At 42.7% G+C, this 15277-nt stretch overlaps 1 long non-coding RNA gene across 1 annotated transcript; it reads right to left on the bottom strand.

The window, feature by feature from the left end:
* Positions 1–7492: 7492 nt before the first annotated feature.
* LOC114312319 (uncharacterized) lies at positions 7493–11609 on the bottom strand. Its single transcript, XR_003646802.2, has 2 exons — positions 11389–11609; positions 7493–7993 (listed from the first exon to the last, which is right to left on the bottom strand). It is a non-coding gene; the product is annotated as an uncharacterized LOC114312319 (long non-coding RNA).
* Between the last annotated feature and the right edge of the window lie 3668 nt (positions 11610–15277).

Genomic DNA, 15277 nt, shown 5'->3' with positions numbered 1-15277 from the left:
GAGCCCCCTTTGGTGCATGACACCTCAGGGCCGATTAAAGACTTCGGATTTGGAGCGCCCTTCGTGGATATCACGATTGGCCAAACTAAGTCCCCGCATTCGGAGCCCCCTTTGGTGCATGACACCTTAGGGCCAATTAAAGTCTCCGGATTCGGAGCGCCCTTCGTGGATATCACGATTGGCCAAACTAAGTCTCCGCATTTGAAGCCCCCTTTGGTACATGACACCTTAGGGTCGATTAAAGTCTCCGGATTCGGTGCGCCCTTCGTGGATATCACAATTGGCCAAACTAAGTCTCCGGATTCGGAGCCTTCTTTGGTGCATGACACCTTAGGGCCGACTAAGTCTCCGGATTCGGTGCCCCCTTTGGTGCATGACACCTTAGGGCCGATTAAAGTCTCCGGATTCGGAGCCCCCTTTGGTGCATGACACCTCAGGGCCAATTAAAGACTCCGGATTTGGAGCACCCTTCGTGGATATCACGATTGGCCAAACTAAGTCTCCGGATTCGGAGCTCCCTTTGGTGCATGACACCTTAGGGCCGATTAAAGTCTCCGGATTTGGAGCGCCCTTCGTGGATATCACGATTGGCCAAACTAAGTCTCTGGATTCGGAGCCCCCTTTGGTGCATGACACCTTAGGGCCGATTAAAGTCTCTGGATTCGGAGCCCCCATTGGTGCATGACACTTTAGGGCCGATTAAAGTCTCCGGATTCGGAGCCCCCTTTGGTGCATGGCACCTTAGGGCCGACTAAGACTCCGGATTCAGAGCCCCCTTTGGTGCATGACACCTAAGTGCTGATTTAGCCTCCGGATTCGGAGTACCCTTTGGCACGAACAAAACAAAACTCGCCAATATCATAAATAGGGTGCTTAACTGAGCATATAGAAAATTTAGAATAAGACGCAAATAAGGTGCTTAACTAAGCATATAAAAAATTCAGAATAAGACGCAAATGTTCGAAATAAAGCTTTTTATTCGATCAAATAGTTGTTACATAAACGCAACCCGCATTTGAGCATTACAATTTTTATTTAATCACACAGTTGTTACATAAATGCAACTTGCATTTGAGCATTACAATACCAATTTCCAAACTCAAAAGCTAAAAAAGGGAGAAGACGCATTGGTAAAGCGGCAGCGCCGAATCAACTCTCGTCACCTGGAAGTCCTCCGCGGTTTGCAATACCTTGAGCCAACTGTGCCTAAGTCCTTCCCTGATACTATTGACAATGTTAAGGCAAAGATCTAGGACAAGGAAGGATAAAAACCCAACGGTTGTTGCCTTTTCTTTCGAGGTGATCTCCTTCGATTACTTGAAGATTCATGCCAACTTTTGGATGCCCTACTTCCCATATGGATGGGTCCTCTGCCGCGCTCCATGGCAACACCAAGATTGGCTGAACTCCAGTCTCTAACTAACAACCCCACTTATCCCACCACACATGAGTGATTGTTTATCTGCGCGAAGCGCCCACTCCTTTTATTTTCAATACTGGCAGCGATCTCGAGGCCCCAATCGCGAGGCGATTTCACAAACACTAAACTCCATGAGAAAAACGTTGGTTGACATTCGCCATGGTGTAGTTATCCAAATGAATTTTTGAAGCACGTACACTAGCCGAAAATCTAGGCCCCGAGCCGAGTTGAATTTGCCGCAGCCACTCTACCCACTGGCTTTCGGCTTCCTTAAGTTACAATAGCCTCATTCAGGGATAAACGGCTATCACGTATGGGTCGACCCTGCCGATCAACGTTTATACATTCATTCAAACATATACAATAAAACGAAACGCATACATACCAAATACGAACTGCAACAAAATATTTATCATAGAACATTTTTTATTCAATAAAACAAGCAATATATTACATAGTTTTGAACGCGATCTGCATTTTAACCTTACAATAAGTATACTTATACGGCATCACCCTCATCCTCACTCTTCTCGACTTCAAAAGCAGAAAATAGAAAATGTTTACTGTGGTAGAGTGGCGATGCTGAATCCATGCCCGACGCTCGAAGAGCTTCTGCGGCTTGAGATGCCTTGATCCAACCGTGCCTAAATCCACGATTTTCACATCGGCAAACTTCTTTGGCAAGTTTTTCCTTGGTCTTTTCGATTCCAACTTTTCGCCCGTCATGAAAACCTTTCTCATAGGCCCCCCCTTCGCGTTCTCCATTGCGAACATACTCGCCGTCTCATGATCGGCAAGCGCGGAACTGATGAGCCGACTGGTAACCCTTTCTTCCACGATTGGGTTTCCGTGCCCGGTGGGTTGTGCCTGGGCCACCTTGGTCTTCCTTAACTCGCGCTCAGTCGCCTCCGCGCGAGCTTCCAAACTTCGAATACGTTCTTCTTTCTTTCCCATTTCTCGGCGGGCAACACGCAACCGCATGCCGATTTCATAGGCAGTGTAAAGCCCCTTCACCGCCTCGTGAATGCCTTCGCGAAATACTTCGTAGTCTTGACGACCTACCATCGATTGCTGAACCTCAGGAGGAAAAATTTGCCGAGCAAACTCGACCACTACATTTGGGTCCCGTACGATCGAGTCCACCTCTGTCATGGGTCTATTCCCCACAAATATCGCAAAGCTTAATGGGCACGGATTCAAGTCAGATCCCTTCTTGACTCGAGGTTGAGAAGATCTGCCCTGCGACTGCTTGTCCTGCCTGGGCGACCTGCTTCGACGTCGAGGAGACTGACGCCTCTCTCGATCCCTGGAACTCCTACCCCCTGTGCGCGAAAGGTCACCACCTCGATGCATGTCTCTACCCAGCTCAGCTAGCGTCCTCGCTTCCCCTCTATTGTTAAAGAAAAGTCTGTTCGACATTCACACGATACCTTCAAAAGTTGGAGTCAGTTGTTTACTGTTTTCATAAAAGTTGTACCCTTAATCATTTATCCTTTACAGAGGCAGCACCCTTAAGGCAATTTCATTAATTGTGAAAACCTCAATCACCCAGCGCCGACTGGATAGACTCGCCGGTGCCCAAATGATCATGCACCGCCTGAGGCAAGGGCGTGATAGATTAATCAATCTATTCGGCTTAGGTGCCCCAGCCGGCTCATGAATCGACTTCAGAATTATCATGCGCCGCCTGGGGCAAGGGTGTGATAGATTTATCAATACATTCGGCTTAAGAGCCCCAACCGGCCCATGAATAGATAACAAAACTAAGTTCGCCTCCTCCGGCGCCCGAATGATCATGCACCGCCTGGGGCAAGGGCAGATTAATCAATCTATTCGGCTTAGGTGCCCCAGCCGGCTCATAAATCGACTTCAGAATTATCATGCGCCGCTTGGGGCAAGGGCGCGATAGATTTATCAATACATTCGGCTTAAGTGCCCCAGCTGGTCCATGAATCGACAACAAAACTAAGTTCACCTCCTCCGGCGCCCGAATGATCATGCACCACCTGAGGCAAGGGCATATTAATCAATCTATTCGGCTTAGGTGCCCCAGTCGGCTCACGAATCGACTTTAGAATTATCATGCGCCGCCTGGGGCAAGGGCGTGATAGATTTATCAATACATTCGGCTTAAGTGCCCCAGCTGGCCCATGAATCGACAACAAAACTAAGTTCGCCTCCTCCGGCGCCCGAATGATCATGCACCGCCTGGGGCAAAGGCATGATAGATTAATCAATCTATTCGGCTTAGGTGCCCCAGCCGGCTCATGAATCGACTTCAGAATAATCATGCACTGCCTAGAGCAAGGGCGTGATAGATTAATCAATCTATTCGGCTTAGGTGCCCCAGGCGGCTCACGAATCGACTTCAGAATGATCATGCTGCATGGGGCAAGGGCGTGATAGATTTATCAATACATTCAGCTTAAGTGCCTCAGCCGGCCCATGAATCGACAACAAAACTAAGTTCGCCTCCTCCGACGCTCGAATGATCATGCATCGCCTGGGGTAAGGGCAAAATAATCAATCTATTCAGATTAAATGCCCCAGCCGGCCCATAAATCGTTTCAGCATAATACCAACGACCTATTCGGCATATAAATGATAAGATTGCCATGATATTCAATCATAGAAAGGTCAACAGAGTAGTCATTCTAATTAAAGTAGTGAAAGGCAAACATTCTACACCAACATAGCATCACAAACTACGCATTAGTAGTGAAACAAGAAGATAATTTTCATTAATAAATTGAGCGCAGACAGTAGCCAATTTATACATGAAAACTACTTAGAACCAACAAAATTCCTAAAAACAAAAACATACATTAAAAGGGAAAGTATTTCATAAAATTCGAAAGACTCCCAGATCAATCCTCGGGGTCAGACTCAAGTGGCTCAACGTCCACCTGCTCATAAGGAATTGGCAAGGCCAATGTAACCCCAGCGGCATCAAGGGCCTTGAGCCACCCGTGTTTGAACCCCTGATTCTCGAACTTGGGGACCTCATCTACGTATTCTTTGAAGGCGGCGCCTTTTCCTGCTTCAAATGCGGCAGAAGCTTCAGATTCTGCCTTTTCCTTGGCCGCCTCCAACTCTGCTAACTCAATCTCCATCCTGTTAAGCACCTCCTCGGCTAGCCTAAGCGATTCTTTGCTCACGTTCGCCCTATCTTCGGCATCAGAACGGTGCTGATCGGCAGCCCAAGCCCTTTCCACTTCGGCTTCGGCTCGCGCAGTCTCCATAGCGGCCCTCATCATCTCAAACTCGGCCCTTCTCTTTTGATCGACCACTTCTGACTGCAAACGGTCAATCCTCTCAAGGGCATCGTGTAGGCGACGGCCCAAGTCGGTGATCCTGCCGACCGTTTGCAAAACGAGTTGGGATTGTTAGATACCATAGGCAACCAAAATCAAAACAAGTCAAAGTTCACCTACCAAAAGGGCTGACTGTGCAAATAGGGCTATGGCCACCAAATCCGGCACGGCATGAAAGGATGCCTTATCAGCTGGTAGAGAGACTGACGCCGCCAGGCTGAAGGCTACCGCCGGGTCGGTAATGATGGATATGTCAGAAGGAATCGACGTGTCTCTAATCTTTGGCTAAACAATAAAAGGAACAACCACATCCGATTCTTCTAAGCGAGGCCTTTTGTCGGCAAGACTATCTTCTGAACTGGCCTCTCCCTCGGCGCTATGCTTCTTGCACCGCTTTTTCAAAATCAACCGTTCATCAATGGCCGGTTGTTCAACCTCTTTCGCCGTTTCGGTCGCAACAATCTTAGCCGGCTCTTCAATAACGGGTTCGGAAGACTCAACCAAGGTAGGTCCAGAACGAGCGGCCTCGGCCTTTTTCCGGGTGGCCATACGCTCGGTATTTTTCTTTCGAGCCATCTGCGTGAGGCTTTCCCCAGCCATACCTTCAAAAAAATCGTCGGGTAAGTCTCCCAAACCTCCAAAAATATCTCCAAAACAAAACTTCACCCGACCCGAAGTGGACGGCGAGGTAGGCTGACTACGTCTGGCTGCCTCAAACGCCGAGTTTAGGTCCTCGTCAACCTCTTCGGCCTCCTCAGCAAACTCTCTGTCTGGTTCGGCGACTACCTCTACCACCGGCTCGACGTCTTGCCCCGAGTCAGAGGCTTCGAGACCAACTTGTCTGAGACTCTTGAAGCTAGGGAAGATAAGAGCCGCAAGCTGTCGATCACCGGATGGAACTGGAATATTGTCAGCGGCCGAAAAAGTAGTGTAAGTAAGCTCGTATCGAAGAAGTATGTGGGCCGCTCTCCCTTGCTTCTGTAAGTTTGGACGCCGAAGTATCCAAGTGCAGTTGCAACCTGCACAAGGACCGCGTCGTCGGTAGAAACCAGAATCTTCTTCAAATTACTGCCTGCAAAGGCAAAGGGTTAGACACCAGGGGAAAGCCGAGTAAAAGAAAAGTTCAGTAAACACAAGGAGACACACGGCAACCTGGTTCACCCCTCTATCTGGGAATAGGGCCTAGGCGATCCTCGCCTTCGCCAAATTCCCAGTTCCCTCGGATATTGACCATTATGTCTTCCACACGCTTGCCAGAACTGGCAAGCATGGTTACCAAATGATGGTCAGTATCCTTGGCCCTAAGAAAGTACCGCCCAAGCCGACCGGAAAATTTGGCTAAAGCATAGCAATGCCGAATGGCCGGAATCCCAAGATCGATCCTGAGGCGCCGGTTCAACTCTACGATCCCCATTACGATTCAAAAAAAGTTCACGTTGGGCTGAGAAGGAATCAGACCCCAATAGCGGAGGACGGCCCTAAGGAATGGATGTAGGGAAAAACGGACCCCGCCCTCTGCAATGGATAGGAGAGGAAAGACGATTGAATTTTGATCCTCTCTCTCCATATCTAGAGTGTTGTCCGTCACTAGAGATAGATGAACATCGTCGGGGATGGAAAAGTGTTGCCGGAATCCGGAGACACGACCCTCAGAAAGGAGGTCTTTCAAGTGTTTGGCCATTTTCACGAGGAATAAAGGGTTCACCAAAATGAAAATAACAAACAAAAAGTAAGATTGCAAAGAAAAGAGAAGAAGACTTACAAGGAGCAAGGGAGACGAGGGTAGAGAGAGAAAAGTTGCAGAGAATGCGAGTCAGAGAAGGGATATCTGCTGGCGGTCCAAGAGTCTCGAATACTCGACGAACTGTGCATTCGAAAGGACTTAAATTTCAAATCACAATAAATGCGAGACGCACGATTGAGGCAGGAAAGCGTAATGATGAACGAAAAGGTGTGCGCATCTTGACATCTATATTGGGGTACGCGAAGTTGCCTGACCTATTTTAACCTTTCCAATTCAAGACCAAACACGCCGATTAACTTCCGTCAATGGGGAGTTTGGGGGGCAATTGTGGGGGCCGAATACATGGAAAAATCAGATGGTGCGTACCATTGGAAGACTGATATTAACTGGTTATATCCTACGAGAGTGGGGAGCCGAATATAATATATGTGCCAAATAAGTGTAAGTCCTTAGGGCCGAATAAAAAAAAGGACAATGATTAAAAAGTAGGCCCTGGCCCCGAGGATCAAAAAGAACAGGTATAAATACAGGAACAACGGTTGTAGAAAGGTATGTAAGAATCACTTCACAAAACTTAGTAAAGAAGCTATCCTGAGTGTTTGAACTAACTTGTCCGTCAGAGTGCTAATTCCGGCACCCCCGACCGGAGTGTTTGTATCTTTTTAGGTGACTAGCTGAGGATCACTAGCGTCTCCCAGGATCCGAAGAGTATTTCCAAACCACTTCTCCACAGTTATCAATCCGCTCAAATTGGAGATATGCAAAGGCTACGGAGAATGACATATCAGTGGATGTCACACCAGCTATCTCAAGAAGAAAAAGACGATGTCGATTTGTTTTATATGTGCAATCCATGATTAACACTTTTGGAAATGAACGGAGCAAATCTAAAATAACAGGATGTGCCTAAAACAAGTCTGTGACAGTCATCATGTTGTTGTCACACTTATGCCGCTCAATGTGATTATGCTTTTCTAATTCACCCAACAATTGTTTCATCTGTGATCTCCTAGCTTTCTCAATAACATTATTTCTATGACATACATTGTAAATGGTTTTCATAGTGGTTACATTCAAAGCATCCTTTTGTTTTAAGGTAACCAAAATCTTTTTTGGTCTGACCATGCTTTTGGACATGTCCACCAATAATGATGTTTCCTCCTCAGATAATCTCTCTACAAATGAATGTCCTTCAAAATGTTTAGCAAGAGCATGGTTATGCATTCCACATGCTACATCTATCATCCAATCATCATCAGCCATCAATTTACGAGCCTTCAACTCAAAGGGACACCAACATTTCTTTGTACCCATTATCTTAGCAATTTTGTTGTTTGAACCATCTCCTTTTAATTTCTTATGAGCTCTATATTGACCACTTCTCTCACAGGCAAGATATATTCTTGGTGTCCTATAACCACCACCATAGTCTGATGTCTTGATAACAATCACAAAACCATTTTTGCTTCCAACATCCTATACCCAACTGAGCAATTCTTCTTTGCACTTGAAAACCTACATGTCAAATTAACCAAAGTAATTAAACATGAGGGAAAAAAAAAATTATACTAATGACATGAGACTACCTCATTAGTAATAAATTGACTTGTGTAGTCAACAAGACACTCGGATCCAACATTACTGCATTCCGTGGATGCACAATTTTGAAAAAAAAAAAAAGGTTATACATGTTCGATAGTACAAAGTCGAACAAAGAAGATATGTTCAACTATTGATAGCCGAACAGATATTTTATGTTTGACACTTAGAAACCGAAACTTTGGAAACTGTTCGACACTAGTCAATCAAACAAACACAATTTGTACGATTGTATATAGTCGAACATGAACATAATATTCAACTTTAGATAATCGAACTAATACAAACGGTATACCACTCAGCAAGTACACGAAAACGAAAAAAATAATGAAAAAATAACCTTTTCCTTGCTTCATTGTTCCAAACCAATATCATCAGATGCATCCATCAGTCAATCCAATCAAAATCTTCAATAATATGTATATTTTTAGTTTTTTTTAAGGGTTTTGGGTTTTTCTCGTAGGGTTTTTGGATTCTTGACGGACAAGATACGTAAGTAACGTTTGAAGTTCTTGATGGGTATTATATTCATTATTGTCCTTTATGGTAATTATACAAATGGTGTGTATCATAACCCTTTGTCCTTTGTGGTCGTTTTATCTAAGGTTAAAATTGTAATTAAAAAAAAAATTAATGGTGTTCCTTGAGATGAAAGGTGGTGTGTGAATAAAGGCATCCCTTGAGATGGCACTGACATAAGAATTTTATTCAAAATTGCCCTCCAAACTTATTTAAAGTACAAAATTATATCGAGAGGAGGTTAGGACTCAAATCTAAGGCCTTTGGTCTAGTACATAAGATCTTTACTACATGAGCAACACATGTGAGTCCTTTTAAATTAAAATCAAAATTTGTAATTATCATATTTAACACACAACTCAACCTCAACTTGGTTTAAGATCTGATTTCAGATCTTCTCACAGTTTGAAAGCCAATGCTAGATAACGCATTTATTTCAAGCTAAGCAACCACGTCAACCTTAATATTCTATCTTGACTAGTGAAGATGGGGTCTTCAGATTCTAAGTTGAAGGTTGCGGGGTAATGAAGTTTTGGATTAGTTCAATGATGACTTGGAACTGGTTTTTTTTTCTTTTTTTTTTTGGGTTCAATTTTCTTAATTTTTAGTTTATTGATACAATAATCCTTCTTGTGTGGATGTTTGCTTCCCTCCCTTATGGAGGCTTGGATTCCTTCATTCTATAGAAGTTTTTATCTCTTTTTGAAAACTTATGACACCGTCGTACCATATTGATTCGATATTTTATCGGTTTTGCAATAAAGATTTTCTTTCAAAAAAAAAAAAAAAACACACCCATCATGTATAAAGGGAAGGCTTGAGATGGTGTTGACACAATATGACATTTTGATTTTCAAAAATGCCCTTCCAGCCTATTTAAAATACAAAATTATACTGAGAAGATGTTGGAAATCAAAACCAAGATCTTTAGTCTAGTAGACAAGACTCATACTACTTGAGTAGAATATATGTGTGCTTTTAAATCAAAATCAAAATCTATATTTTTCATATTTAACAACACACTCATCAGGTGGGGCATACGCTACTAGTGCTATTATAAGGGGAAGACTTCAGATATATTTTAATTTTCAAAAATACCTTTCTAACCTATTTATATAATGCCCCCAAATAATTAACCTTTGATAAGACCGATTAACCCATTAATCATAGTCAATTTCCATTATTTAAAATCCTTCGCTATTGAATAATCAAATGATTCTTATTCAGTTCATTATATATATATATATATTCATGACACATGTACACGATATATAAGGGTTTTTTCACATGTCTATGTACATCTACAAGTCTTGAAACGTGGATTTACAACATATAATGGGAATTCATTAGAAATCAAAACACAAAATAGTGCCCTTGTGGGCTACAAGTTCCAAGGCTCAAGCCCAGTTATAGATAAGTGATTTTCTAACCCATACATGTTAAGCCCTTGGCTTGTCAAAAACAAAATAACGAAACAAAGAGCCTCGTGCTCCAAATACCCACCATGCCTTCACTTAGGTGGGATCACCACATCTTTCCTTGTAACAAATCTACTAGGGGTGAACATAAAGCTCAGTAAAGAAATCTTGACAAAGTATGTATATATATATATTTTTATACAATCTCATGAGATGGATGCATATGTGGTGCCATGCTAAAAAAAAAAAAATTCTCATTTGAAAATCTCATGCACAATGCTCGTTCAAAGATATAATCAAATCTATGTTTTCAAAGTAACATCAAGGAGTGGTAAATACGGCTCAGCTAATCCCTAAGCTTGTGTCTGCAAGCAGGCATATCAAGCATTACTAAAACCTACTTTACCGGCTCCTAACCGGAAGGCATAAGCACATGCTCTACGCATGTTTTTAGTCTTTCACCATGGACCTCAAGCCAACTTAATTCTCAAAATTACACCCCCTATTCGGACTTACCACCATATTTACCCCAAAATAGTTCAACAACAACGTTTGTTTCACAAAACAGTTTCTTTTTCAAAAATGATCTCAACAATGCCAATTCGAAAAGCAATGATAATGAAATGAAATGAAATGTCAATACAATATATTTCTATATCAACTCCTTGAAATTTTCTAATTTCTCAAAACTCTCATTTCACCCACACAATCTCCCATTGTAATCAAATTTCACATCTCTACTCAATATATATATATACACAATATATTCCAAGAGATAAAGAATAACGATTCTTAACATGGATTCTCTTTTCTTACTAAATCGATAATTTCTGAACATTTGAAATCATCATTTTCAACTCCCATCTTCTAGGACAATATAACAATATATCAATCATAAGTTCTCAATATCAAATCCTCAATTTCATGGGATTTCAACAATAAGTAAAATACATATCAATTTCTTTATTATTTCTCAACGATGATACTCTACAAAGCATAACTTCCTAATATCACAACATTTCCCCAAATTTTAAAAAATCTAGGGTTTTCACAAAACTTGGGTTTTCGACATTTGCGAAAAGTTTTTCCACAAATAGGGTTCACAGCTATAACCAAACTCAATTTCTTCATCAATCCAACATTTTCAAATATATATATATAGGGTTTTCCATTTACTTTAATGATTTTGCTCACAAAAATCTCAAAATATTCTCATAGTTCATAAATTGAAACATTTGGAGAAAATTTGAGAAAAAACCCTCTTTAATCACATAGGAATCTCATAAATCAAACCCCAACTCAAAATTCAAGAAATCAACATCACAACTACTTTAGACTTGTAAAAATATATATATAACTCTAAGAAATCTCTACCTCAAGTCCTAGAAGGGAAAAAGAAGAAAAGCCCCAAATTTCCACATCAACGAAATCCGATCTCCACTACAAAACGAAACCCTTGATGTGCTTTCCAATTTGACCTCAATAACGAAGGTCAAAAAATCTATGGATTTTGCTAAATCAAAGAAAAAGAGATGGTTGGTGGAGTTGGGTAGAGAGGAGAAGAAAAGAGAAGAGAGTAATGTTTAGAGAGAGATATGTTGTAATGAAGAAAAAAGTGGGAAAAACCCAATAAAAGAGTTGGAAATGTTAAAATATATATATATATATATATATATATATATATATTTGCGACACATCTTCCCGCACATGCAGGCCCTTGACTACACGTGCAGACGCTTTTCCCAATTAATAAAAAAGTTGTGAAGAATTAATTAAACAAATATTGTCTCCCACTAATCATGCCATATACCCCATTTGGTAGAGTTGTGGAAAAGTGATTATACATTATAACTTAACAGATTATGGCTTATAGCTGTGAACATAAACTATTAATCTGTTTGGTGCAACTGTGAGATTATGAACTTAAGCAGCAGAGTAGTGCTTGGTTAATAAACTGGAAAATAGTTTTTTATTGTATAATTGTCATTTCTGCCATTATATGATATAAAAAATGATTATTTTGTCATTTTTTTCAATTTTAATTTTAAAAAAATTATTTCATTAATATAATTAGTATTAATTAGTATCAATTAATATAAAAATTGATACATTTGATAAAAATGTAATGGAAGTATTATTGTTACAATTTTTTTCCATTATAAATTAATTAGTATCAATTAATACTAAAATTATCAATTAATATCAATTAATGGCTTAATTAGTCTCAATTAATACTAAAATTATTAATTAGTATCAATTAATATTAATAATTAATTTTTATTAGTATCAATTAATATTAATAATCAACAATTGTTATTAATTTGTATCAATTAATAATTAATTCATTACAAAAAGTATACAATATTAATTTATTAATAATTAATACTAATTAATATTGATTTTTTTTCTTTTTCTTCAGAAATATACAATTTTTATTTTTTAATTAATACAAAATATACAATATGAATTTATTAATAATTAATACCAATTAATATTTATTTTTTAATTAGTATTGTGTACGGGAAGCAAATATCCAGCCGAGCTCGCACTCTTTGCTTCTGAGCTCCGTTTCTATCCGATCACCTGCGTGCACAACAGCAGTGAGCTACCCGGCGGTGTGTGGCCGAAAAACCCCTCCGACGATCAAGTTAGCACACACCTGAGGATAGAAAGAGAGAGAGAGAGAGAGAGAGAGAGAGAGAGAGAAAGAGAGGACTGAGTTGAGTGTAAATATTTTTCTTACCAAATGTTCATGTCCTCAGCATGGGGGCACAGACTTGCTTATATACCTTCTGTGCCCGAAATCTACTCCCAGTGATCTCTCGACACGTGGTTCTGCTATCCCATCTGTCAGCACAAATCTTGCTGAACATCACCTAACCCGACTGCCAGCCCACTCTACTGGGAGCTTGGCAACCGGGCTGAATCTTCTCGGCTGTCGACGGCCATGCTGTGTTCCATGCCCAATTGCTCCAAGAACTGAGATCCCTTCCAGCCATGCTCGGCAGCATTCCGGCGAAGCTGACCTTGAGACTGGTTGTACTGGTCAACCAAAGGCCATCCAGCCGGGCTTCTGGCACAAGCTTCTCGGCCGGGCTAACGGTGCGCGCCTTTGACCGAGCAATGCAAGTTGCGCGGTTATCACTTGCGCAGATCCAAGTGGCTCGGTCCATCTCTGAGCAGCCCCAACTCCGGGCAAATCCAAAGTTATCGCGGCCCAACGCACCATTGGGCCTCCAATTTGCTTGGCCTCTAACTCGGCCTATACCCGGCTCATAATTCTCTCTCTCAATTGCCCCTTAATTCCGTCCGCCCAAGCATGACCGGGATTAACAATTCTGACCGGGGTAACACTTCCTCGGTCCTCGGTTTGCAATACAGTGACCGGGCTACTTGACATGCCTGTCTTCAAAACTTGCCCGGTCGATGCCTCGATTCACCATCCTGTCTCTTCAGTACTGACGCCGCCGTCACTAGGGACGCGTGTCGTGGGTTGATTGGCCTCGAGCAGCCAAACATCACGTCCGTTCAGATTCAAATTTTTGGCGGTCTTATTCATCTCTATAAACATATTGAACCTTCTTTCATTTCAACCTTACCGACTCTCTCTCCTCCTTGTCGATCCAGAGCTTCTGCCTTCGCTTGCTTGCCATTGCTGAGTTCGTCTTCGAAGAAGAAGACTTTGCCCTCTCCTGGTAAGTTCTCCGAGCCCTTGTTATTACCGTTTTCGTTTCATATTTTTCTTCTTTATAGCACCAAATCCGTAGGTTTAGGGCCTCCCCCACCCAAAACCTTCAATGCCCCTTAGTTTCTTCACTGTTCTTCAATTTCCCTGATGAACAATGAAGACCTAGGGCGGACCGGGCTCCAGATCTTCATTCGATCCAAAAAATCACTCAGACCGAGCAAATCTTTAGTTTGTCCCAACCTTAGGAGAAACTAGGGTAGCAAAAAGGACTTGGCCACTCGACCGGGCTAATCTCTGGTTCGCTCGGGCGACCGAGCTCCTTGGCTAACATTTATGACCGAGGTGGTTTGGCACAATCCACGACTGAGCTCAACTCTATCTCGTTTTGCGCGACCACGCTCCCACTTACAATTACCCTCCGTTTTCCTGCAGAGTCCAAGGGGACCAAAGACCAATCCTGAGGCTCTCAAGGACCGAACAGCCATTAATTCCCAGCCTGTGCCCAACCACCTCAGCCGAGCTAGATTTGTCAGTCAAACATGGGGAAATTCCGCTTCCTTGTGGACACACCTGCTGCCTTGGCTGCCTTCAGGGAAGAATACGGTATCCTGGCAGACGTCCACATAGAGCTCACCGAGATAAAAACAACCCCTTGGGGCAGGCTTGACCAATGCCCCTTCACCGTGCTGTCAGTAATTGAAGGAGGCCTCCGCTTCCTGGTCAACCCTCTGATGACCGAATTTCTGCGCCGCACCGGGCTAGCACCCACCCAGGTGTCGACCAACACTTACCGAATAACCAATGGCGTGCACGAGCTAAACAATCGGCTAGAAACAAACTTAGGTTTAGCCGAGATACTACGACAATACACCCTTGGGCACACCGGCAACGGCCTGGCCTATTACTTAAAAATAAGACCGGGCAAAGAGAAGATAGTAATCGGCACCCCGGACAAGGACTTACATGATGACGACTTCTTCTGGGTGTCTGGCAATTATGAAACAGCCGACGTACCGGGCTGGTTCATCAGCAAGAACTTTGGTTCCACATGTAAGCCGCGCTAATTTGCTCAGTTAAGTCCCTGCCTTCAACATTCTATACTTACTATTTTTCCTATTTCTTTTGCAGCAATTCAAGCCTTGCAATCCAACTACCAATATCCCAACGTTAAAGCCATCCGAACCGTGCTCCGTTACAGCCACCGGGATTATAACGAGTTGCTCGGCTACACTCCAACCTACAGATACTCAGCTCCACGCCGGAGCAAAGTTACAGACTTTCTCCGTGCTCCAATACCTCCTCCGGACCCAACTCTACCGGACGTGCCACTAATCCGGCTGACCGAAGAACAAGAGATGGCAAAACGAAGCCGCATCAAGAACCTCCTAACAGCCGCCTCAGCCGAGATACCGAGCATCACCACCCACTCTCATACAGCCGGTCAATCCAGCGGCCCCGTGGTTGCCTTGGCGTCTCCAGCCGCCGGGCAGGCCAGACAAGAGACTCGCCGGGCTGGCAAAAGACCTCGCGTAGATCCAACTGCCGAGCTGGTTGCTGAGCTAACCACCGAGCAAC

Source organism: Camellia sinensis, chromosome 12 (genome assembly GCF_055761805.1).
Source record: "Camellia sinensis isolate YWXY chromosome 12, ASM5576180v1, whole genome shotgun sequence".
Lineage (NCBI taxonomy): Eukaryota > Viridiplantae > Streptophyta > Magnoliopsida > Ericales > Theaceae > Camellia > Camellia sinensis.
Note: the sequence above shows the minus strand (reverse complement) of the source record. Positions and strands in the feature narration are given on the sequence as shown.